Raw genomic sequence first — 25,386 nt, forward strand, 5'->3', positions numbered from 1 at the left:
CTCGCCTTATCTAAAATTACACAGAAGTCTTAAAGCTCTGTTTGGCGCTAGACGAATGGTATGTGAAATAGATGTAACAGCTGAGAATCTTCCTGGCAGTTTGTTCATTGTAGTGTTACTACTATCTAAAATATATAATGTGGGAATTATTTATTCATATACTACATGAAGAGGATGAAGAGTGGAAAGGTCCAGATGACACACCTGTGGAGTCATGGAGAGCCTGACTAGACTGTTAAACACAATCTTGGAAGGTGAGAGTATGTCTGAGGAGTGGAGACAAATGCAATGGTACTAATTTTCAAGAATAAGGGTGATGTGCAGAGCTGTAGTATCTACAGAGGTATAACGATGATGGAGAGATATAAAGAAGGTCAGAAGGAGTTGCAGAAAGCGTATGACAGGGTGCCGAGAGAAGGTGTGGTACAGTATGAAGTCAGGTGTGTCAGAGAAGCATGTAAGAGTGGTGTAGGATACAGTATGTATGAGGGCTGCGTGACAGCGGTGAGCGGTCGGAGTGATGGATGGGTTCATGGTGGAGGTGGGATTATATCAAAGATCGGTTCTGAGCCCTTTCTTGTTTGAAATGGTGATGGACAGGTAGACGGACGAGATCAGGCAGGAGTCTCCGTGGACTATGATGTCGGTGGATGACATAGTGAGCCTGGAGAGGTGGAGGTATACGCCGGAGAGAAGAGGAGAGCAAGATGGAATACATGTGTATGAATGGTTAAGGAGGACAGTGGATTGGTGAGGATGGTAAGGATGCAAGGAGTAGAGGTTGGGGAAGATGGATGAGCTTAAGTACTAGGGGTTCAAAACTGTTCAAAGTAACGGGGAGCGCAGGAGAGAAGTGAAGAGGAGAGTGCAGGCAGGGCGGAGTGTCAGGACTGATCTGCGACAGAAAGAGTGACACAGAGTGAAAGGGAAGGTTACAAGAGGGCAGTGAGACCAGCTGTGTTGTTTGGTTTAGAGGCAGCGGCGCTGACAAAAAGACAGGAAGTGGAGCTGGAGGTGGCAGAGTTGAAATTGCTAAGATTTTCGTTGGAAGTGACGAGGACAGACAGGATTAGGAATGAGTATATTAGAGGGACAGCTCGGGTTGCACGGTTTGGAGACAAAGCGAGATAGTTTGGACATGTGTGGAGGAGAGACACTGGTTATATTGGGAGGAGGATGCTGAAGATGGTGCTGAAAAGAGGAAGGCCAAAGAGGAAGAGAAGGAAATAGATGATCTGCTGTGGCAACCCCTAACAGGAACAGCCGAAAGAAGATACTGCATGAACCATCCTTATATTTTTTGTTTGTAAATGTATTGCTGTTGCCAAGGTTACTGGGCAGCCTCAGAGTCTACTGGCCAACCTGCCAAACCAACATCAATCAAATTTGGCTTGGTTAAGTTAAATCATTCTTTTATTTCCTTTAATTTCGTCTAGTAAAGGATTGTTGGGGACAATGTGAGCCGGATCAGCTGGAACGAGAGTTTTCTTTAAATGATCTGCTCACTGGCTCGTGACCTGGATGAGACCAGACGAGTGCTAACTAATACTCAGACTAATCCCTCCATTACACCTGCTTAGTAAAACATAATCCAACAAAAGGTTGAGAAACCAAATTCAAAAGCAAATTTTGATTGTTTCCGGATGTCTGGCGAGTGTATTAGTGACTAAAGAGAAAGAGGCGGGAACAGATTTACAAATTAAAGAAGGAAAAATGAGAAAATCTGACGAGGGATTTAACAAAGCTAAGAGTCTATAGCCATGCTAACAGCTCTGTGAGGCTGCACTAATGCTAACAGTAGCATGGCAACAATGCTACCATGCTTTTAAGAGGGTATAATGGTTACCATGCTCACCATCTTAGTTTAGCATGCTAATTAGCACCACAAACACAAAGTAGAGCTGAGGCTGATGGGAATGTGATTATAGAGATGTACAGATTCATAACAATAGGATATGTAAATGCTGATGAGACCTTTACAGGCGTAAATACGAGCAGGTGTGTAGTAACTGCTGCTTCATCGTTTGTATTGATAAATAAAGAGAAGAGAAAGGCCAGCTGAGGCGGCAGAATGCAGGTCTAAAGCTAAATGCTAGCACGGTGGGAGCGGGGTAATAACTGAGATGCCTCTCTTGACAAATGACCTTTTTAAAGTCAGAGTGGAATGATATTTGCTGTCAGGGAGGCCTCAGTTTCACCTACGTCGAAGCGGAGCTCAACATTTTTATTTCAGTGTTTGCTACCCATGATGCTCCGCTGTAGGAATAAATAAAGAAAACATTGACTAAACCCCATCAATAATTGCAATCGTTACTTGTCAAACCTCATGGAAAACACGGTATTAAATATTTATACTTTGTACAAGTGTGCTTTCAGCCCGCTGCTGAGCAGATTCACTGGAGCAGCTGGGAGTCACCTGCCTTGCTCAAGGACACCTCGTGACAGCTACTGAAGGCTGGAGAAGCTTTTTTTAATTCGTCTTCATTGTTCGGATTTTCTGCCTCTCCGGTCCAAACTGAAACAGCACACGTGCAAGACTTTCTCTACTGCTGCTGCACGAATACAGTAATCACACCTCCACAAACTGCCACATGAAGAATATAACAGTCTGAATGGAAAATTACAGAGTTAAAACACAACTTTTCTCCCACACGGACTAATCAAAGTTGTGCTGAAACAATCTATAAACAATTCTAATAATTAATTAGTTATTTAAAGAATTATTTTCTTATTTCTCAAGCCAAGCCTTCTCTGGACACAGCTTTAGTAAACTGGATTTCTGTACGTCAGAAAAAAACAAGCATTACTTGATTAATCGATAATGAAAATAATGATTAGTTGCAGCCTTACATTAGCTGTCTAACTAAAGTTCATCATTAGTATCATTTATATTAGTATTTATAATTCTTATATATAATTCTTCACCTTGTTTACAGTAAATTGACAAAAAAAAACCTTAACATCCACTTAAAAGCTATGAAGTGGACCTTGAGTTAAGATTCTTTTGTCAAATGTATTATAATTAATTATATATCATTATATGAGCTTACTACATTCTGTACAATCAGGGCTGCGACTAACTGACTAACTAATTATTTTCATTATCAATTAAACTGTTGATTATTTTCTTCAAACTAGAAAATATTCACATTTAAGAAGCTGGAACCAGAGAATTTTGGCATTTCTTCTTTAAAAATGCCTCAAAGCGAATAATCAATTATTGCAGCTCTACACACAGTTGCTTTGTATCGGATATGTGGCCTGATCTTCCTCTACTGCTGCTGTAGCAACCGGACATCGAGGAGGAAGACAGAGATCCTCTTGTTACATAACATCAAAGAGGACACAGAGAGAGAAGACAGTTGACTGAAATTAACAGCCGAAGCCATTAGTCAAGATTTAAGATGTGTCTGTTTCTTTAAAAAAGATGTTCTGTTGCATAAAACATCCATCACACGGTTGGACGATACAAAGTTCTCATACAGGGAGAAGAAACTTATTAAAACCAGCAGGTTAATGATTGAATATAAAGACCAAGACTTTAATTGTATCCGTCTGTAGTCTGATGGTTCCTGTCGGTGGAAAGTGACATTAATGAGATTAGCTTCGTTCAGACGCAGGGTTCAAGCACTGACAAGGGAAATTGAAAGGGGTTTAAGAGATTAGCTGCAGGGTCGGGTAAGGCAGTTACCTGAGTCGTTTGTCCGAGCTTCACTGTCTGTGTGTCTTTTTTTAAAATCTGTTTTTTGCAAATCTTTTTATAAAAAAATCTGATGTTAGCAAATGATTACTGTGATTTACAACACACCCAAATTATGCATTAAAGCCAGAGTTGCAGTAACTGGTTTTAATATAATAAATTCACAGAGTTTATTAATATTAAAATACATTAATATTTATACAGAAGATGAAACGCCCCTTTTTGTGGTAACACAGCTTTTGTAAGCAAGATTGCTGCAGACATAACAGTGTGGGGGGAAAAACACACCGGGTCAAACCACACAAAAACACACACACAGCCTACCACTCTGAAAACTTCATTCTAAGTCTGGAAACTTAATTATACCGTCTGTTTCTCAAGGTCCTGCTAGTAGGAGGACTTAGGCGTGGTAGCTGTAAAAGTCCTCTTTATGCATCCATTTCCTCCCCCGACAGAGTATTGATATGTTTGGTTTCTTGAATGTTACTGAGAAGACAGAACGATCGATGCTGTTTAGTTCTTTATACCAGCTGGTTACTTCATGATGGAAAACTGGAAAACTTGATATCTTCCCAAACTATTCCTACAGGGGATGAAGGGAAAGTTTAGCTAATGTACCCTTCAATTGTTTAGTTAATTTAACAATCGTGTGGAAGAAATATACTAGAAAAATAAACTTGTCACAACTATAAAATGGTAACACTGTTTCAAAACATATTTCTGACATGTTCCTGTTACTTATTGGCCAATATACACACCAATACAAATATCTGCAATTAGCTAATGTCGACCTATATATTGTCCCATAGACTGCTGGTAGTCTTCTACCAGCAGTCATTGGTACTATCTATGGATGACAGTGTCCTCATTAAGGTAAAGGTGAAAATGTCCTCACTAGATTTGACTAAAATTGTGTAAAAACTATTTCAGTGAAACTGCACTTTGATTTTTGGCCCAGGAGAAGGACTTGTTTTTAAGAAAATCATTATTTTGAGACAGAAGTTAAAACCTCTGACAGGTAACTGATGAAGGTAATTAAATTACACCCTCTGGCATTTAATGTGCATAAACAAAAATGACCTTTTGACTGGTAAAGCTGGTAAGATTTTTCAGCTCAGTAAGTTATGACTAATGGACTGCATTATATGGTAAAGCTTTCCTAATTTAAGCAAAAAAGATGACATCAGAAACGTGTCACCGTCTCCTGCAGGAAATGTTGTCCTGTTACAAGCTCTTCTGTATGATCATTAAAACATCCATGACAGCCGCTCTATAGCATTGTGTAACTGTTGGGACACTGTGCTGTCCTTTGTAAGAGTGGCACAGAGGGCAGATGTATACGGGCTGCCAGACTATTCCAGTATTCCAAGCACACACAGAAACACAAACAGAAACAGAGAAACTTGTGAAAGGGACCATTGAATAGACTTGCTATTATGCTTCCTGCCACACACCACAGCCAGAGGAACCATCTTCCTAACACACAGCTCGACAAAAGAGCTTTTTCATACTAAAACATGCACTGATAGAAATGTATCAGAAACATATCTGAGAATTGTGCTCAGTAGAGAAAAGTTGGGAAATTATATTGCTCAGTTCCTACAAAACAAAGAGCATAATACAGAGTAGGTCAAGCTTCTAAGACACAAATAGTTCTTTAAAAAAAAAAAAAAAAGTCCTGCTGGTCTCTTTGAGCCAACAATAACACCGCTGAGCTCTGTGTTTTTACCAGATTACAGCAGATGAGATCAGATAACGGGTTAACTAGAACAAAGAGGCTGGGTCCGGCCAATCAAATTTCATTTCCCACGCAACATCAGAAACCCTAGCTACAACACCGGCCAATGAGGAGGAGCGGTGCTGCGAGAGAGACATTACAGTATGAGACAACAACCACTAAAAGAATCCGGGGAGAATAGTGAAGTATCCATGGCAACCAGTAGGGTGACAACAACAAGATGAAAGAGGAGACACATACAAATGCTTGAGGACTATAGATTGCATTCGTGTTAGTTTGTACGTATATAATACACAGACACTCTACGCACGTTTTGACCTAAATTATTCGGATCCAGTACAGATATTAAGCAGGCAGAACTGGCTCTTATCATTTCTTAGACTGTCTCACTCTTCATTTTCATAGCTTTGACTTATCTTAAGTCTATAATCAGACCAGGATCATTATACCTTTATTTATCTTTTTTTAAAGGTAAGTTCATTTATTTTGCACAAAGAGCGAGATGCAAAAATAAACCTGTAATTCAAATAAATAAGTAAAAATGTGTGCTGGTGAGATTTTATAAGTTTTTTACTTATATGTACAAGCACAAACTTGCAGATATAAATACAAAAAAGACAAGAATAACCAGTAAACACATATGCCGGTCACTAATAACAAGCATAGCATACTGTTCAACCGACAGAAAATACGTATACTAGGACAAAGAAAGAAGTCCACAACAACAATAAAAGTTTTTTGGCTCACCAAATAAGCTCTAAGCTTCTCATATTCATACTATTTTTGAAATACTTTTTTTCTGGATGTGATGCACCTGAAAACGCTGGCTAAAACCAATGGTGTTGACATTTTTCAGATTGTTATCGTCCATAAGCAATAGCCTATCTGTCGTACCGATTTGGAGAATTACAGAATTTTTATCCTTATAGATACAATGCAAATAATTGTAATTAACCTCAACATGTTCTTCAAATATAACACATAATATATTATTAAGTTCATTACTTTTATGAGATATGGCCATTTAAAGGTATAGTTTGTATTGAGAAAGTTGGGTAATCTACAATATTATGCTTGAACATGAGTTATATTCACTCTCAGCTGGAAAAAACTATGAGTAATTTATTACTCATACATATTATTCAGGATGGCAAACCAACAAGAATCAGCTAAATGATAGAAAACATTGGCTGTGAGGCTGCTGGTTAGCTTGTAGAAACAACCAGCCACTGTGACGGGACACTAACCAGAAAGGTCTCATCTGGAAACCACAGACTGACGGGTGATTTATTTAAAATGGTCCAACTAGCCATTTAGGTTAGTTGGAAGAAAATATTTTGGCAAAATGTGAAAATATGTGTTCCTAAAACATATATACAGGTACATAAAGACAGAAGTATCCTACGCTTGTTCAGCTTAATCTGTACATTCAAACAGAACAACCACAAATAATTAAGGATCCATTGAGGGTTCAAGTAAAAGCAAATTAGCTTTGATTTTGGTAAAACCCACATTACTATGTTTCATCGTTTTCGAGAGCAGGTTGGGAAATTACTAATACTATTTATGAAGCATTCAAACAATGAGGAAAAGGAAAGAGAAGCTGTAACAAAGGACATCCTCCCTCTTATATCATCAGGGCTGCACTTCCAGGAATAATACTGAGACTGGGAGGGGGGCATCCGAGGGAAGGCGCACCCTCACCAGGCAGAGACAGACGACACCGCCACAGGGAGATCGCACTAACGATGACAGATCCACACTCACAGCTGGATGTTTATTGAATGCGGTCTTCAAATCTGAATGTTTAAACAATATAATAAGGGTAGAAAACAAACTTTCTGACCATACTTTTTTTCTAAAACTAAGACTAAACAAATGTTTGCTCAGGAGCTGAGATTTCAACCATCATAACTCTCATTATCTTCTGGGGAAAAGTCACCATTGATTGAAACTTCAAGCAACCAATATTTCACATAATGGTACAGTATTATCCCTCTATTTCACAGTCTGTTAGAGCTCCTTTTGATGGTTCACTCATTTAACTCAATTTTAAAAAATGTTTTATGTCACTCAGGAGGATGGGAGGGGTGAAGAACTGAAGGTCATATTAAACCTGTCAGTTTTTAAGTACGCAATGGCAAAATGATGACCCTTAGGGTAAAAAATAAAATGAAAATTGAGCAAAGACCAAGATGAAAACATTGGAGCTGAAATACTTTCAACTATGTCATCAATAACATCGACGTTCTTCAACCTCAGAAATATAATGAAGACGTTGGTCAGACTCAAAAATAATTGTAAAACTTTAAACTTCAAGTAGCTCAGACTACTGCATGCATGGTTTAGCTAATTTGCAGGTCAAAGGGCATTTAAGCGTGCAGGTTAAAACTGGGCTGAAATTTGGTTTAAAAGTCTTTTATTTGTTTGTTTCATTAATATTTTACAATCTATATTACAACATATAGTTAGAAGCTGTTTCACATTTAAATACTGTGATCTAATGCTATTGAAACGACAGTTATAGGCAAACCAGACGTCCAACAAACTTTCAGTTTTCAACGAAATTCAGTTAAGTTTTAAACTCGATATCTGGATGCTTTTTAACCTGCAAAAAAAAGGTAACATATTTTGAACATTGTGCAGCTATTAATGGGAATGTCCTCTCCTTGAGTGCTGTCCGGCGTTCTTGTTGCTATTCTTGTGTTATTACAGTAATATGATGCTCTGAACAGCATTTGTGCAGCATTTTTACATTGTACAATGTTTGTAAAATGCATCTTTTTAATAGAATAGTTAAACATATTTGAATACTATGAAATATCCTGCAGCCTTCATTAAAGTTGGACTTAATTTGGTTACCTGGTGAGCAGGTTGGTTAAACAACACCAGCTAAAGATTACAGACATTTCCAGGCTGCTGCTGATTCTCAGAAAAACAAACTGCACTGTCACTGCAAACTCATTTTTTCATGTATCCTCTGTTCAGACAGCCTCTGTCTCTCTCCTGTCTTAGCTGTCTGGTTGTTGAGTTACAGGCTCAGTGCTCTGGGTGTGTGTGTGTGTGTGTGTGTGTGTGTGTGTGTGTGTGTGTGTGTGTGTGTGGTTAACCGAATAAAAGAGCTTTTGTTTGTTGCACACATTCACCATCTCACAGCAGCGTCGAATGAAGCTAAACAAAAAGAGTGGACGAGCTAAAAAGAAGGAATGTTGAAAATGAACAATCTCGAAGTTTCGCGTGGAGTTTTTAAAGTTGTCTCACGTCGCTGCCTCAACAAAACACAATTTGTTAAGCAGTAATTCTTTGTCTAGCCAGGAAGACACACAGTATGTTAAAATCTACATAGAAAAGTCGGGGAGAAAAAGTGAAAACAACCAGGAAATGACCTAATGTCACACTACTCTGAGCCATGTATTCAGGGTGGAAATTTCCCACCAACAGCAGCCAAGTGTTGGAAAGTTTTATGTAAGACACAAGTGCAGGTTAATATACACAATTTAAAAAGGTAATGGTCAATTTGAAGACTCAACCCTTTCTAAACATTTCTGTTTTCTAGCATTACTTCTTAGAGCTGCAACTGACGTTTATTTTCATCGTCGATTAATCTTTTAGTTTATGAAATGTCAAAGAGTAGTGAAAAAACAACCAATTTCCAATTTTTCTCTGAGTCCAAAGCGACTTATTCAAATGTATTGTTTTGTCTAAAAGATACTGAATTTATAATAATATAAAAACAGAGAAAAGCAGTAAATCCTCAAAATATTATCTGATTATCAAAAGAGTTGCTGACTATTTCACTAATCTATTAATCAACTAATTGTTACACTTGTAATTCTTATTTTAAAACAACACAATTTTTTGTTCAATTAATCTTTTTGTCTATAAAATGTCAGAAACAAGTGCAGGACTCACAGTTTTTGAATAAATCAACCAAACGACAGTTTACTCCCATGTTATCTGAACTCTGAATCTCCTTATCGAAAACGGAGATGATGTCGATATATAAACTGTCACAGCTCCTTTATTTGAAATCTTACGGACACATATCGTATATCACTATCACTGCTGAAATCTCGGGTCGCTTGAGCTGAAAGTATTTTTTCAATGTGACTGTTTTTGAGTTATAAGAAGTTGTTTGGTGGGATATTCATGCTTCTATTGAACTTTTTCTACCTTTTCTACATTTTTAAAATATTAAGCTTTTTTTTCAACAATTTATTACAATAGAAGTGAAAACATTGACAGTTTTACAGTTTGGCTTTCAGCGTTTTAGCAATGCATTTCAGCTCATAGCTTCCTTAGATGATGCAGTTCAGCTTCCGATCCTAGCAACTCATTTGACATTTCTGCATTTTCAGCAATGCTTTGCAGCTTCAAAGTGTTTAGCGATTCAGTTCATCTGTGTGATGTTAATACAAATAATTTCTTCCTTTCAGCCAATTTATTTTAACTTCCAGCTTTGAACATTTTAACGTTTACCTTCCAGCTTTTCTAACAATGTATTTTAACTCTCAAGTTTCTAGGTAATGCTGTTCAGCTTCCAATTCTGCCAGTTTTATATTTCAGCTTTCAGCTTTTACAAGCAAAATTCATTGCCTGTTTTAAGTTGTTTATCTTCTAATGTCTTGTTTTGTCTGATCAACAGTCCAAAATCCAAAATATTCAGATTACCATCACGTATGACAGAGAAAAGCTTAAAATCCTCACATTTGAGAAGCTGCAACCAGCAAATGTTTGATATTTTTGCTTAAAAAATATTGAATATTGAATTCGACATTCTGCTAGAAAACAAAATTAAGCCGCACGTTGTCAAGCTTTTTGCACAAAAATAAAAATGTTTGCACTAATCTGAAAGTACAGCTGAGGCTAAAAGGCATTCAGTCATTTGTTTTAGAGGTATCATATCACGAGTTATCCTGTGACCGAGAATCATAAAAGTCATCAGAATACATTGTCTGGGGAGCATAAATGTCTGTCGAATTTCATGGCAATCCATCCAATAGTTCTTGAGATATTCCATATATCATATACGCTGTTATATGCTAGAAATGTGTTAGATGGAGCAGACACATGCCCAATTGGCCCATGTGAAACCCTGATAAAACCAATAAGGAAGCCATAAATCTACCAGATACAGACTGACTCATGAGTTAGCTATAATCAGAACAAATGTCTTTCAACTTAGCATCCTGTAGAAGTTTCAAAGCTTCCACTTTCCTATCTGCTTTGAGACAAAGAAAATTACCAGCCCTTTTCACTCTGCTATTAAATTTTATTTCCTTATTTACTGTGATATTTTGAGCTGATGGAAAAGTGTTGAAGTTGAAAAACAAAAACAGGTGGCACTGAATAGAATATGCTGGTGTGAACTGATTTCCATGTACTACTTGATAAAGCGAAATGTGAAGCCTTATTGATCCCGGTAGGAAAAAATGCTCTCATCCCTTTGCCTCCTTCACAGCTCATAGATCCCTGAAGATGGAGGGGAAACTGTTTCATCATCAACATCAATAAATTACCACACTGATGGTGAGTCATTAGTGGAATTACATAATTTATCGGAAACCTCCACTGACCTCTATAGTGCATTTTACATCAGGATATGCCAGATATACTGATTGCCTTATGGCACAATAGCAAAACAAGGTTGCTTTTCTTCCAGAGCAAACTGAGCAGAGGCATATTCCCCTTTTTCTCGTAAAGTTTCTGAGAACTTTATGAAGCCAAAGACAAATCCCACAAGACAGACAGAAGTGAGCTTTAAAGGAAACATGGTTCATGTTTTGAGAGTAACACATATGTACATGAGATATACACTTACACACGAGCACTAACAATGAACACGTCAATCTCTTCAACTATCTGTGTGTTGTCAAGCGAGCTAAAGATGGGAACATGACCTTGATCCAAGCTTCCCCAAAGGCTTAACGACAGTTTCCCTCCTAGGCTGTTTCTCTTTCTGAACTTGAAGAGCTTACAGACGCTTGCATAACAGTCGAGTAACATGCTGCCACTACTGACAGGTATTAGTGTTAGCTGACATATCACACAGCAGGAGGAAAGAGGCAGGCAGAAGCTGACTGCTTAAGGACATTTGCAACAGATTATCTTTATTTAAAAAATTACACAGTGTCTTCTGCATACATGATAACTTCAGTATTCTGCAGTAGCAAGAAACTGAGAGTTGACAATTGTCTTTATGGTATCGATTTCAGTGTGTTTTCTGTAAATCCTTCAGTGAAACCAAATGTCATCTTATGGACCAAAATTGTGTGAATTCAAATTTTAAAACATAGGCTGGTTTCAGTCACGTAATTCTACTTTGCCAAATGAATTGTAAAAGCTAATAGGCATGAACACTGATGGTCAACAACAGAATGCTAAATGAATATTTATTTATAATAAACTAATACTAATATACTTTATTTACATGGCACTTTTCAAAACTGTTACAATAAAAAGACACAAACAGATTAAAACTGTTGTTTTAAAAGTGATTTTAAAGTTGAGTGTTGAGTTAAAAATTCCCAAAATGTAAAATTCTCAAGAACTACGGCAAGCAGTGATGTTATAAGATTATTGATGATGTATTTTGACATTATCCGGTGCAATGTGGAAGAGTTGTATGACACTAAGAAGTTGAAAGAAATGTGTCAAACTACAGAGGAAATTGTTTGACTTTTGTTTTGTAATGAAAGATCACTTTTCCTTTTAGTCCATTATGCATTTGAGCTCTGCTGTAATAGTATCCCATTGTAAACCCTGCTTTTAAGTGGCTGTGGCCTCGGCAGTATCAGCGTTACTTCATTTTGAAATGATTTGACTCACTTCTGTTTTCACATTACTTTTGGATTTGTAAGATTTATACATTACGTTTAGCTTTACTGAAAAAAAATAAGAGTGGTGTTATTCTTTTCCCAATGCCTTCAAGCACATTAGTTTAGAAGAAATCTCCCCAGAGGGATTAATTAGGTATGATTAACACACTGACGTACAGGCTTCTAAACTTACTTTAACACAAATACACAGGCTATGTTAAGACACCAACATAAACATCATGAGGCTAGAATATCTCATTTGTAAAAGCTGCAGATCTCTTCTCTGTCAGCCATCACGTCTCTCACTCTGTGCCGTCTCTGTCACTCTTCTCTTTCTCTGGTCCGGCTCCAAGCACTCTCTTTCTTGCCTCCTTTCGATCCATCATACTTTACCCTCTTCTCCCCCATCCCCTATCCCCCCCCCCCACTCAGCCTCACTAAATCCCTGCTCCCCTACTTTCTCTCTATCTCTCTCTGCTTCTCTTTCATCCACTGTGCGTGTGCACTGCAGTGTAATACGTCTTTACTTTACCCACTTCTGCCTCCCTTATCATCTTCCTCCCTCCCTCCCTCCTTCCTTCATCTCTCTCTTCTCTCTCCTCCCATATTGCCGCACAGACTAATATCCAACCAAGATGGACTGCAGATGGTTTCACCCAGATCACCCCACAAAAACACAATTACGCTTTTAGCGTAGGAGGCAGCAGCAGAAATCACAACCATCAGTTCATCTTTTCAATTTTGCAAAAGAAAAAACCTGTAAGATTTAAGGGGAACATTATGGATACAAGTTTCATCAACTTATACTACAGTTGTCATTCTGCCTCTCACATTGTATATTAGCTTGTGTCGACTCTGCCGCATGTACAGTGAGTCAGACTGTTGTGTTTACTGTAGTGTGTGGACTATACAGTAATTCCTTCTCTGAAACTGAGGCATCATTTGCTCTATCACTCAATCGCTGTTATTAAGACTAATTTATCTTTGAGTATGAGAATGTAGGACTATGTGATATCATTATTTTAATAAGGATATTTTCCATAACAGATATGTATCTAGATATAGCAGATAAATACCAGTAAATAACAGAAAATTAATTAGCAACTATTATAAAAATGGCAAATATTTGCTGGTTTTAGCTTCTCAAAAGTGATGATGTAATGCTTTTCTTTGTTGAACATGATTGATGGTAATCTGATTTTCTTTGGGTTTTGGGCTGTTGATCGAACTAAAACAGGACATATGAAAACGTCACTTTCAACTCTGGGAAATTATAAGGGCATTCTTCGTCATTCAATCAAGAAAATAACGGGCGGATTAATCAATAATGAAAATCATCGTTAGTCGCAGCCCTAATTTAATCAATAAAATGTCAGAAAACAGTTTAAAATGCCCGTCAACCGAGATGACATCATCAAATTTGTCCAACCAAGAGTCCAAAACCTAAAGATGCTCAATTTACAAAAAAGCATGAATACCTGAAACCAGTGAATTTACTTTTACAGTTAACAATTAAGCAATAATCAAATGATGTGATTCAAAGTCAGAATGTCTGCGGTAGGAAAGGAAAGCTCTATCATCGGCTGAGTCTAAGGAGCAGTATTAACCTCTTCATCGAGCTCAATGTTTTTGCCAATAAACTCTGGAACTACAAAGACACCAAAGAATCAGAGTCTGTGGAGGCAAATTATGAGGAACCAGCGATGCATTCTTTAAGGATTTATATTCTTATTCATTATTATTTAAATTTAAATATTGAAATTTGTACTGAACTTGTATTTGTGGTAGTTGTCGGAGGAAGTTATTGCCTCTCTCTCCCTACGTATCTCCACCCTGATTCAGCAGCTGAGCTACCAGTCGTCATAGACTGTTGTTCACTTCCACGCAACAGCACAATGAAAATGTCCACGGTATATTGATAGTGTTCCAGCAGCCCTCGGTGCTCTTTCACAGTCAGACAAATGAGCATGGAATACAGAGCAGGCCGGGGTGACATTCATCTATTCCTGTAATAAACACATATTCAGACACACACACGCACACAGCTCTCCCAAACAGTCATCTGAGTGCCTTTAAACCAGTGAAGCATTGCAGGCCGAGAGCCATGAAAGGAACTGAACTACCATAACAAGCTAGAGGGTAAAAGCTGTGTGTGCTTGTGTGTGTGTGTGTGTGTGTGTGTGTGTTTGTGTGTGTGATTCAAAAGTCTTGAAAAATGCAGCTGCACATCCACCATCCATATAATTATTTTCCTTCCAGGAACACAAATTATGGCCATGTCCTTACATTTTGACTCAATGTACTCAATACCACAATGTAAGAAACAGAGTATTACATTTTCATATATATTATTGGATCACTGTTATTACTGATGCATTAATTTGATTTTGAATGTGTGAACATATGTAAAAATACCACCTTCAAGTCAAAACCCAGGGCTTCAGCCTGCTCTGAACGCTTCATTTGCAAAGATACCTCTACTTCCTCCTTGTGAGGATATCAGATTGTTTGCGCGTGCTCACAAACGGCCGTCTGTTCTGTAGCCGTTAAGGTTGTTCACGTTGTCCACTCGGTATATTTCGGATCTGATTCAGGCCCGAACATTGTAGGGATGTATGTATGTGAAAAAGAAACAACTATTGTTTGTTTACATAGCCTCCAGAGCCCTCTGAGAACAGAGTGGACTCATCAAGAGGGGGGGTCTTAAAGAGACAGGAGCTAAAACGGCCTGTTTCAGACAGAGGCTGAACCGAGGGGCTGCATAAAGGGCCAGTATCAATTATATAAGGAGTTATTATAACTGTAAAAGATGCAAAGGTATTCCAGTAGAGCCCCAGAAGATAAATATAGACCTGGAAATGTGCAGAATAACCCCTTTAAAATCTGCAAAGTATTTGTAACTTGATACATATAGTGGAGTAAAAAGTACAGCATTTCCCTCTGAGATGTTGTGGAGTTAGCATAAAGTAAAGTGGAATACTCAAGTACAAGTAAAGTACAAGTACCTCAAAATTGTACTTAAGTTTAGTTTAAATATACTTGTACAAATGTAATTCTCTCACCCTAAAAAGTACAAGAAAGTTTCTTATTCATCGTGAAACCTTGGCAATACTTCCATAAACCCAAAGTGGTTCATCTAAAGGTCACACCACCAAATGCCTGCAGAAGCTACACGTGGGTTCAGCTGGCTGTGAAGACACACTGTCCTATGACTCATTTCTATGGCTTTTTTATTTACAGGGAGAGCTAACATGAGGTTAAAGAGTTTTTGAGCACTGTCTGGTTTGTAGGTTTAAAAACTCTTTTGAATCCACTGCACTTCCAAATAAAAAGCCAGTCTTTTCACGATAAACCAATGCAGACTAATAATGTTCTGCACTGTGGAAATGACTTTAAACAGCAGGAGGAATTAAAGCGCAGCCACGGAAGCGGTTAGAAGTTAGACGGGGAGGCGCTGAACCATCAGCTACGATGGATTTAAGGGGAATTTATGGCTGCAATTAACATCAACTTACATTAATATACATGGGTCATTTCGGTCTCCCTCTGAAATCATATTTTTAATTTCAATCATTTTAATTTCGTGGACACTGAAGTCTCAACGGGAGCTGGATCGTCCAAGCACAACTGGTATGACTTGCGTGTTTTTTATAGTATCTCAATAATAGAGAGTTCAGAGAATAAATGCTTTTGGGATGTTGGCACACCTTGAAAAAGTTCTGAGAATAATTATGCTGTTGAAATGTTATCCTTCAACATTGGACAGCCTCCAAAACAAGCCAACACCTTTTTTTTTTTTTTTTCTTCCATTGAGTGCAGCTGCAGATAACAGAATGTTGAAAAACTCTATTTAGGGAAACTAGATAACACATAATAGGACCTGCATGGATAACTGCATACAGTGCCATTACAAATCTGAGATACTCACATGACAGATTAAATCTAAGTACACATTCACACATATCAAACACAAACACATACAAACACATAGAGAAACTATGCGCATCCGGACTCTGCAGGCACTCCAGTTGCATAACATGAAGAGACACATTCCCAGATCTGGAAGAGCAGCTGAACACGGAGAGCAGACACGTCGCCTGACACACCGAGTCAGTTGCTGTGTGATGTGGACAGATTTCAGCATCGGTCTCTTAAACTACTGCTGTAAATGACTTTCACTATGATTTAAAGCTAATAATTAATGTAATAAGTAGCACTGAAATGATTAGTCAATCAACAGCAATAAACTTTAATTACTGAGTAAACATTTAAGTAATTTATCAATCACAAATGCCAAACAATCTCTTCTTCCAGCTTGCCAAATGTGAGGTTGTGCTGCTGCTTTATATCACTGTTAATTAAATATATTTGGGTTTTGGAGTGTTGGTTGGATAAAATAAGCAAATCTTTGTTTTCTAAACTAAGTGGTTAATAAATTAATCAAAAATAAATCTTACTTGTAGCCCTTATACAAAGTCACGGTAGTGCGCAGGAGAAAGTGACTGTTACTGATCTACCAGCAACTTTCAGCACTACCACTCAGTATCTAGACACTTTAACAAGACTGACCTTTTGGGTTTAGTGACAGAGATATTAGCTAACCAAGAGGAATCCAAACAAACAAACACATCTATGTTTACCTTAAGACAGGTATATTGATCTGATAACTGCAAATCTACAACATTGTAGCTTTGAATCCTGTTTTTTTTTTAAAAAAAACAGTTTGGGTCTCTAGTGTTGTTTTAGGGTAATATCGTGACCTTATATGTAGCTCTAGGATGACTTTTAATCAGTGAGTTCAGTTCATTTCTGCTTGATTAGGGCAGCGTGGATGTTTGATTTCATGCAAAGCTTTCTGACTACCAAAAAAAAAAAAAAGTCTCCTTCTACTCATTTACCAAACATTTTTCTTGGTTTAGCTCCTGTGGGGAGGCTTAACCGCAGTAGTAAAGAAGATGACAGGAGGCAGACTCAGAGACTTAAAGAGGGTTATTAATTTTCACTGTGAAGCAAAAAGTACACATGTCTCCAAAACTGGAACAAAAAAACAAATAGCTAAATCAAAATTGGCTTAACTCAGGAATCCACACAACTCAACAAACTCCAAACAAAGTTACACAGTCGTCTAACAAACTCTCCCCTTAAACAGGCCCTCTAATCTACTGCAGTCAGTTTGGCAGAAACATATTTCTCTCAGGGGTGCGGTTTGTCTTACTTTTCTCAATTATTTTCAACCGCCTGAGCTTTGCACGCCAAATAATTTCTTCTAAAACTTGCGACTGGTCCTAGTGTACTGGTGTTACAGCTACTGTGACAAAGATCTCGTTTTATCCAGTGTAGGGCTGCAATTAACAGTTATTTATATAAATTAATCTGTCTTATTTTCTCTATTTAACTTTTAAAATGTCAGATAATAGTGAAAAATGCTGCTTTAATTTCCAACAGCCCATGATAATATCTTCAAATCTCTTGTTTTGTCTGACAAACAGTCCAAAACCCAAAGATATTCACTTCACAAAGCAGCAAATCTTCACATTTGAGAAGCAAATGTTTGGCATTTTTGCTTTAAAAATCACTACAACGATCATTCAATTATCAAAATAGTTGCTAGCGATCGATTAATCTGCTTATCGTTGCTGCTCTAACAGTCAAAAATCTAAAGATATTCAGTTTACTATCATGTATGACAAATCCTCAACTTTGCGAAGCTGCAACTAGCAAATTCTTAGCATTCTTGCATAAAAAAACAATTATTCAATCATTAAACATTTGTAATGCAATTAACATATAAGAAAAGCTACAATATCTGCAGGCAGTGACTTTCTGCAAAACTACTGTAATAAATATACTGCACAAGTATGCAGGCTGCCAACATGTGGACATGCTAAATCATTCTGTAAACAAATCTGAATCTTCTGGAGAGCAGAGAGCAAAAAAAAAAAAAAAAAAGAGTTTACATAACAGGAGGATAGCTATGTAGTGGACTATCTCCTGCTGAGATTATCTATCAAGTCTCTCTAGCAGCATAGAGGCAGTGGGGTAAGTAGACCACCCAGCAGATTAACCTACATGTTGAACCACTGTGTGTTCTTTAAATCTTAAGTATGCAAAAATATGACAAATACTGCAGTTATTCAGTAACAACACCTCCGAGTCTCTCACAAAACACAACGTATAACAAGGTGACTGAAAGATTACTTCACTTGCATGATTATTGTGATAATATATATCTTATTAACTTAATTAATCAAGCAGCAAAACATACTGGTTAGTGCAGAAAACAAGACATGGCGTTATTAAGCCGTGCAGGCCAGTAAACTAATCTGCATTCCCACAACATTGCATGTAATGGACCTCAAGACACCGACAGCATAAACCAGCCAGGATATATCAGGAAGTACAACCAGTCTGCCGTCAAAATAAAGGCTGGGAGTGTGGATTTACTGCGCAACAATAATCAAAATACTTAACATAATCAGATCATTACATTTTTATAAAAAGTATACACAAACCTAAAAGTAGAATGTAAAGTAAGAGTAAACTTGTAGCTGTGTATAGATACTATGGATATTATTGCATTTCATGGGTGTTTTGTAAATGAGACTTCATTTTTTTGCAGCATTTCTTACAGTATATGCAATAACATATATATAATTGGCTTCTATTTATGTTGTAGGTCTCCCTTTTACGACTGTTTGCCCTAAATTTGACTTTTTTTAAATTAGTTTTTGGCTGCCATATTTTCATTTGCATGTCACTCTATGTGCACATAGAGGGACACATAAAGGGAAGCATAAATAAAGACTCATAACTGATTTAATTTCCATACAATGTTTTAACTCTTTTTGAATATTATGTTAAAGGTGCAGTGTGTAGAATTTAGTAGCATAAAGCAGAACGGACTCGGCAGACATAGAGCATAATATTGAGCAGGTCCTCTTCTACGGAGCCCGCCATGTTGTGCTACCATGTTTCTACAGTAGCCCAGAACTGACAAAAAACCAAACACTGGCTCTAAAGAGAGCCTTTTGTATTTTTCACAAGTTGCAACCTCACCACTAGATGCCACTAAATCTTACACACTGGTCCTTTAATTCTTATTTATATTATAAAATAGAACATTAAGGGGCCATTTCGCCGATTTTCAACCATATCTCTAACTATCCAAATTAGGGATATAGTGTGAAAATCACCTGCAGTTGTTGCCAATGTTCTCTGTGTCTCTGGGGCATTAGCGGTAAAATCTGTTGTTCTTTCGACACTAGCACTATCATTTGACGTGTAGTTGGGAGCAAGGAAGAACTTGCGGTTATTTCAGCTTGGATTTCTAGTCTCTGCGTCTGGGTAGCCAGGGGGTGTGCGCTACATGCCGCTCAAAAACCAAACTTCCTCTTCACCTATATTGAAAACTAGCTACATTTCTAAAAAGCGCAAACAGCATCCCAAGATATGTGTGCAGAGGATGTTCTGGACAAGGATACGTTTTACAGCGTTTTGGCTGACTCGGTATTTCCTTGAGTATATGGCCGGAGAAATGCAGCAGAGAGAGGCCAAGGCTGCGGCTGCATTAGCAGGGCAAGAGGATATGACCGGCTCAATGCATCCTGGTACATGTAGGCACTGCTGGCACGGCTACATGAGCAGGAAAACTCAGCTTTCTCGGTCAATACAGCACGCACTGAGGAATTTATTGCTTCAGTTGACTACATTTACCTTCAACACTGATTGGACATCCACATTAAACGTGGTTATATGTCCCTTTAATAAACCAAATAACTCAACAGTTTCAAATCTCACTCAGCTCATCCCAGGCTTTTATTCTGTAGGATTTCGACGGAAGTCTTAATACGTCATTCTAATGAACTTGATAACGGCTGTTTGTAGAGATGTGGATCAATATGGTGATAACAAGGGTGCAGGCCGCTGATGTGTCAGCGATAAAACCGTTCAGTTTGTCATGAAGGAACAAAAACTGTCTCTTATTCTCTAATTGTGTATTTTAATCCAGACTCCACTGAATTTTAACCCATAAATGAGCGATGAAACACCGCAGATGTGTCAAACGGTTCCCTATACGCTTCGCCGCCTTTGTGCCACTGCGATAAAAACACATAACGCCACCAACCAAGCTAGCAACACATATCCTCTTAATACATCACCTCTGAATTAAACGTTACACGAAAATAATATTCTGTTAAGAGACGACAAGGCTGTTAAGAGCGGAAAATACGGGTTTGAAAGCCGAGGCTGCGTCTCTCCCGTTATGACCGACCGAGGCATCATTTTTTCAGCCTCCGACGCGATGCTGCTGCTGAGCGGAGCCTTTTTCTCCCGCTTTGCTCCGTCGGTTCTTCACCGATTCTGACACCGAAAAAAACCACCACTAAAATCATCATTAAACACACTCACCTTGTTCCGGATGGTCGGCAGTTGGTCTGTTTTCGATATAAAACATGTGTAGCTGGTAGATAACCGGGCTGGTGGGGCTGCTAGTCCTCAACGTGTGGGAATATTGTTTTCTCACTGCGAGACTGCAGGACAGACAGCGGCGGTGCATCGCAGGATGGGCAGGGCCGGAGCGACGTCAGCCTGAGGTCACAGCTTGGTCCCAGACTGATTATCTAATCCTGGGTGGGACGACTGGCATACAATCACAGGCCTGTCACCTCAACCACGGATACAATCAGTGCTGGAAGAAGATTCAGATACTTAAGTAAAAGTACAAATACAGCAACATAAAAAAAATACTCCATTAAAAGTAAAAATCATTAAAAATCCTATTTAAGTAAAAGTATTAGCAGCAAAATGTAGTTAAAGTATTGCAATAAAAGTAGTTGTTTGGTCCCTCTGACTGATATATTGTTATCTATTGTATTTTAAAAGCTTGTTATATTATCTATTGTGTCAAATCATCATCTGAAAAGTAACTTAAGTTGTCAAATGAATGTAGAGGAGTAGAAAGTACAATATTTCCCTCTGAAATGTAGTGGAGTGGAACTATAAAGTAGTATAAAATAGAAGTACTCAAGTACAAGTACCTCAAAAATGTACTTAAGTAGCTACAGTATTCTTGAGTAAATTTACTTTCCACTGTTCACATACCACTACTACTACTACTACTACTACTACTAATAATAATAATAATAATAATAATAATAATAATAATAATAACAACAACAACAACAATTGTTGTAGCACTGTTGTCAGTAATATTATTATAGTGTTACTGTGAACCTAGTTAGGGTTGTCAAAAACTTTTACCATTAATTAATTAATCCCATATTTGAGGCATAAATACCTGAATACTGTTTGGAACACAAATCCCTCATAATATCATTTAATTTTCACCTGAAAACATTTCAGACATTCATGTAAACCAAAATTCTTGTGATTTCCTAAAATAAAATATTGAATAAACTCAAACACTGGTTGGAGTGAAATTAAAATCCTTTAAAAGTTTATTAAGAATATACATTTTCATATACTTGATAATCTGAATTAGATGAATTTACAGAAGAAAAAGTTGCAAACATCATAACAAATGGAATGTAAAAGAAATTTAAAAAAAAAACAAATAAACTGGTAAAAATTCTTTGGCTTCTACCATCTGAAGCTCTGCCATTTTGTATTTTAATGGCAGTACCAATCTGTCTTCAGCTGTTCCTGCATTACAGCAACTAGGAATGTAGAAACAAAGTCATCACATACACAGCCTAATTAAAGACAAAAAATAAAAGTGCACATGTGCAGCCACGTGCACATGTGCAGCCACATGCACACACACACACACAAACACAAGTAAAAATAATCTAAACTCACTGATTGCTTTGAGTTTACTGACTCCTGTGTTGCTCCCGTCTTAGATTATGGGGTTTGGTATGTTTTCAGGGATAAATGAAGGAGCATTTCTTAGTATTTTAAGGGATTCTTGTTTCATAGAGCAGCTGGAATTGAAATGGGGGACGTTGCAGTTTTATGTGTGTCAAACACTAAGCAATCAGGATGCTGATAAATTAGTTTTTAGTTGCAATTTCAAAGTTTATTCATCATCGAGGCTAATCATCCTATAATTTAAAGACTAAAATTTAAGTTTATGAAACCGACAGTAAAGGCTCTGTGTGCAGATCTGAGGGTTGTGATGGTTTTATTCTTAGAAATACCAATCCAGAGACCACAAAATATTCGCTCTTGTGTGAATGCAATCCAGTAGAGAACAACCAACACAAACTATGACCTTAAAAATGACAATACAGAAGTGAACCCAGTCACTGGGGTCAAACCATAAACAGCTTTAAATGTTTACAGTTTCAAGTCATTGTGAGTTAGACACACTTTAAGTGTAACAAGTTCAAAACAGGGGTAATGTGGTCTCTTTTACTTTTTATTGTTAAAAGTCAAGATGATGCATTTTGCACCATTTGTATACATGAAAAACAGAGGAGTAATCCTGGTTAAGACTTCACTTTAATTTAGCTTTAATTATGATTATTGTATATAGTACAATATATTGGCAAATTAATCAAAAACTGCATGGTACTCTATTTCTCACCAGGTTTTGTTTCAATCAGCCAAGACTCCAAGAGAACATCATTGTCTGCAGCACCCTAGACTTAGCAAAACAACATCATCCTGATTTGACTCCATTTATCACATTTGACCCCCAAAACATTCTCAGACGCCCTTCCCAGCTCACCCACAGTCCTGCTGATAGTCAGCAGTTTAACAGAGAACAGTGTCTCATTTAATGAAACCTTTATGTTCCCTGTGGGAGAACTATATCATTGCTGCAGCAGTGAAGGTTATAGAATTAACAGTATCACTGATCATTATCACATATTATTGAATACAGGTCATTACAAAAATAGTGAGAATCATAAAACCAATGAAAATACATCTTTGATTTGACATATGCAGGATTATACTTGGCCTTACATTACTTAATGGATACAGATATGAGAACATACTGTATAAAAATGTGCCAAGGTGAGCTAATGCGCTCTGCATAAACCCAGACTACCTGTAACCATGGTGATTTTGTACTGAAACTCAGTGCATCAACACGCCTGAGCGACCGTGATAAACATCACACTCAGTCTCGAGGTCTGGTCAGGTTTATTCACCTCTCTGACTAATTCTTTGTAATTAGTGGCAACATTGAGGAACTAATTTCACAAAAAACAGAATCAGTTTTAATCACCTGTGTGCCAAGAACAATCAGAAACAGCACTGTTGTTTCATCGATATTTGATAGGGTTTGGACTACATATTTACTGAATATTTAGAAATGTATGCAATATTTACAAAACACAGAATGAAATATAAATCAGTGAACACTTTATTCTTCAAACAAATGAAAAGTAGAAATGTTTAATCCTATATGATGATGAAAATATATCTACATACAACCAGAGGATTTTGGATGATATACATGCTTACATAAACAGGCTTTAACAGGCTAATGTGATCACTGTTTCAGAGCCACTTACTAACATTTTACTACTAACAGTCTGTTAGTAGCTGTAGAATAGCACAATAGGCAGACCATTCTTCAACTTGATGAAGCATCTACTCATTATTATTACAGTGACTGCTGTTGTGTTTGTCTGAGCACAAGTAAGACAGAAGAAGAAGAGAGAAAAATTATCACCATAATTACTTTTGAACTGGTCTCTATTGTAGTTGACTCTATTGACTCATTTTCAGGCATATAGGCAAAAACCTTTTAAGGCATGCTTGTAAACATACTAAATATAGATTAAATTATTGTCTTTTTAATGACAGGTTAACAGTAAGCAGTGGTGGATAGTACATAAGTTAATTAACTCACATACTGTAATGTACTTAAGCACAATTTTGAGGTACTTGTACTTTACTTGAGTACTTGAGATTACTTTATAGACTATTGTGTAGCAGTATAACAAAGTCTTATCCAAATATTAATCCAATAATCCAATAACAATCTAATAAAATAATAATCATTGTTCTGAAATGGGCCATTCTGCACAGTTAGTATTTTTGCTTTTGGTACTTAAAGTATATTATCATGCTAAGACTTTTGTACTTTTACATAAGTAAATTTTTGAATGCAGGACTTTAACTTAATAATAATAATAATAATAATAATAATAATAATAATAATAATAATAATAATAATAATAATAATAATAACAATAATAACAATAATAACTTTATTTATATAGCACCTTTTAAAAACAGAGTTTACAAAGTGCTTTGACAGACAAAGCAAAAGCAGTACAATGCAAAGCAAAGACATGAAAACAGAAAACAATAACAGATCTGACCTTAAAAAGATGGCGGCCAAAGGCAAAGAAAGACAATAAAGAGATGATAAAAAGTTTAAAAGAAAGATGAAAAGTTTAAAAAAAAAGTTTAAAAGAAAGATGATCAAAGGACAACATTACATAAAAGCAAGTCTGTAAAAATGGGTTTTAAGAAGTAATTTAAAAGAAGTTACTGATTCTGTGAGCCTTATCTCCTCAGGCAGGTCGAACCAAAGCTGAGGGGCCCTGATGGAAAAAGCACAGTCACCTTTAGATTTAAGCCTCGACTTTGGAACAGCCAGAAGGGCCCCACCTGAGGATCTAAGACTGCGGGCTGGCTCGTAGGGGGTCAGCATATCTGTTATGTAGCTTGGAGCCAGACCCAGATGTGTTTTAAAAGTGATCAGTAAAATCTTAAAATCAATTCTAAAACGAACAGGGAGCCAATGGAGAGAAGCCAGAATCGGGGTGATGTGATGTTACAGAGTGTTTCTACGTATCCTGAAATCTGAATACTTCACTGACAGTAACTAAATCAAGCAAGCGTCTGGCATTACAGATTTGGATTTGGATACTTACAGTACATGTCCCTTTTGTCCCTTGTATAGGCTGAGCTCCATCTACTGGTTATCTTTTGTTATTGCATTTACCAAACAGCAGATTACTCACTGGTAGTATCCGAATTTACTGCTGTAAAGCATGCTAGTTGCACCATGGATGCCTACATTTGTCACCACACCAAAATGCTCTCAGTGGTTGAATATACATGTTTTAAAAGGCTCCATATTCTGGAAACTCATCCAGTATTAGAGGCAAAAGAGACATTAAACCCCCACCAAGTTTAGGTAC

General features: G+C 37.3%; 1 protein-coding gene across 1 annotated transcript in view; it reads right to left on the bottom strand.

Annotated features, from left to right (window-relative positions):
• Positions 1-20,840, bottom strand: part of rusc2 (RUN and SH3 domain containing 2) — a 43,718-nt gene extending 22,878 nt beyond the window's left edge. The window contains exon 1 of the mRNA XM_042421473.1: positions 20,666-20,840. The gene's annotated coding sequence lies outside the window, so the exon portion shown is untranslated. The remainder of the gene's footprint in view (positions 1-20,665) is intronic.
• Positions 20,841-25,386: the final 4,546 nt, after the last annotated feature.

Source organism: Thunnus maccoyii, chromosome 9 (genome assembly GCF_910596095.1).
Source record: "Thunnus maccoyii chromosome 9, fThuMac1.1, whole genome shotgun sequence".
Taxonomy (NCBI): Eukaryota; Metazoa; Chordata; class Actinopteri; order Scombriformes; family Scombridae; genus Thunnus; species Thunnus maccoyii.